At 37.2% G+C, this 2,530-nt stretch overlaps 1 non-coding gene across 1 annotated transcript; it reads left to right on the top strand.

Annotated features, from left to right (window-relative positions):
- Nucleotides 1-341: 341 nt before the first annotated feature.
- LOC112713619 (small nucleolar RNA R71) lies at nucleotides 342-449 on the top strand. Its single transcript, XR_003158590.1, has one exon. It is a non-coding gene; the product is annotated as a small nucleolar RNA R71 (small nucleolar RNA).
- Nucleotides 450-2,530: the final 2,081 nt, after the last annotated feature.

Raw genomic sequence — 2,530 nt, forward strand, 5'->3', positions numbered from 1 at the left:
TCTTCTTCAGAAGATGCCTCTTTAGTACTGTTGGATGCATTTTGCCATCCATTCAGACTTTGAGAAATCATGTTGACTTGCTGAGTCAACATTTTGTTCTGAGCCAATATGGCATTCAGAGCATCAATTTCAAGAACTCCCTTCCTCTGAAGCGTCCCATTACTCATGGAATTCCTCTCAGAAGTGTACATGAATTGGTTGTTTGCAACCATGTCAATAAGTTCTTGAGCTTCTGTAGGCATTTTCTTTAGGTGAATGGATCCACCTGCAGAATGGTCCAGTGACATCTTAGAGAATTCAGATAAACCATAATAGAATATATCTAAAATGGTCCACTCTGAAAGCATGTCAGAAGGGCACCTTTTGGTCATCTGCTTGTATCTTTCCCAAGCTTCATAGAGGGATTCACCATCTTTTTGTTTGAAGGTATGAACATCCACTCTAAGCTTGCTCAGCTTTTGAGGAGGAAAGAACTTAGCCAAGAAGGCCGTGACCAGCTTATCCCAGGAGTCCAGGCTATTTTTAGGTTGTGAGTCCAACCATGTTCTAGCCCTGTCTCTTACAGTAAAAGGGAAAAGTATGAGCTTGTAGACTTCAGGATCTACTCTATTAGTCTTAACAGTCTCACAGATCTGCAAGAATTCAGTTAAAAACTGATAGGGATCTTCTGATGAAAGTCCATGGAACTTGTAGTTCTGTTGCATTAGAGCAACTAGTTGAGGTTTCAGCTCAAAGTTATTTGCTCCAATAGCAGGGATTGAGATGCTTCTTCCATCAAACTTGGAAGTAGGTGTAGTGTAGTCATCAAGCATCCTCCTTGCATTATTGTTGTTGGGTTCAGCTGCCATATCCTTTTCTTGTTCGAAAATTTCAGTAAGGTTGTCTCTGGATTGTTGTATTTTAACTTCTCTCAGTTTCCTCTTCAGAGTCCTTTCAGGTTCAGGATCAGCTTCAACAAGAATGCATTTTTCCTTGTTCCTGCTCATATGAAAAAAAGGAGAACAGAAAAGGAAGAGGAATCCTCTATGTCACAGTATAGAGATTCCTTTATATTAGTAGAAGAAGAAAGAAATAGAAGAAGGAAAAGAGTTAAGAATCCAAACACAAAGGGGAAGATAGATTCGAATTCTTGAGATGAAGAGAAGTGTTAGTAAATAAATAAATAAATAAAAAAAGATGAGAGGGAGAGAATTTCGAAAATTAATTTTGAAAAAGGGGTTAGTGATTTTTGAAAATTAAGAGAAGAATTAAAATTAAAATTAAAATTTGAAACAATTAGTTAATTAAGAAAGCTTTGAAAAAGAGGGAGGAATTTTCGAAAATTAGAGAGGAGGAAGTAGTTAAGTGGTTTTGAAAAAGATAAGAATTTTAAAACAAATAAAAATTCAATTAGTTAGTTGAAAAAGATTTAAAAATCAATTTTAAAAAGATAAGAAGTTAGAAAAGATATTTTGAAATTGATTTTGAAAAAGATATGATTTGAAAAAGATATTTTTAAAAGATATGATTGAAAATGATATTTTGAAAAAGATTTGATTTTTAAAATTAAAATTGATTACTTGATTAACAAGAAACTAAAAGATATGACTCTAGAATTTAAAGATTGAACCTTTCTTAATAAGAAAGTAACAAACTTCAAATTTTTTAATCAATCACATTAATTGTTAGTAAAGATTTCGAAATTTTGAATTAAAGATAAGAAAAAGATTTTGAAAATAAATTTTAAAAATTTTCGAAAATAATAAAAAAATAAAAAAGATTTGATTTTTGAAAAAGATTTTGAAAAGATAGTGTTCATACCCTGGGTCGAGCTGTCCGACCTGGGATGTTCGACAGACAAAGCGACCGACCTCTTCAGGTCAGGACAACTCGACCTCTTTCCAAAGAGCTCGACCAAGTCACCAGGAAAGCCCAAAGAAGGGCCCAAATAGAGGAACACGCCCCAAATCCTAAGGCGGCCCAAGCCTACAGAGAGAAGGGCGGTTCCCTTGAAGATAAGATGACCTCACTTGAGGATATGATAAAGATAAGATAAAATAACTAACTTATCTTATCCACAGAAGGTCACATCTCACCATTATAAATACACTGGAGCACCCAGGTATAACTCATACTCTGATTCTACTCAATACCTGCTTAATACCCTTGCTAACTTAAGCATCGGAGTCCCTTGCAGGTACCCCCCACCCTCTGGGGATGAAGGATCAGCACCATCACCAAGTCCAACAAGTCAGATACGGCAGCTCCAGCCACCATCATCAAGTCGGACACAACAGTTCCGACCAGCACAGAAGATCTCGTCCGAGATTGACCTACAGTTTCAGGTAACCCCCGGAACATTGGCGCCATTGCCGGGGACCTGGAAGTCATCCCATCACCATGACGGACGACCATGACAACGACCATGATTCAGATTTGGAAAATAGAACACCGCACAAGAACGTGGATGTCACGCTACAAGATACCCCGGAAACCAACAAGGACAAAGACTCACTAAATTCGGGGGAAATAGAAGCGCTCCTAGACCGCC

The sequence above is a fragment of the Arachis hypogaea genome, chromosome 9 (genome assembly GCF_003086295.3).
Source record: "Arachis hypogaea cultivar Tifrunner chromosome 9, arahy.Tifrunner.gnm2.J5K5, whole genome shotgun sequence".
NCBI lineage: Eukaryota > Viridiplantae > Streptophyta > Magnoliopsida > Fabales > Fabaceae > Arachis > Arachis hypogaea.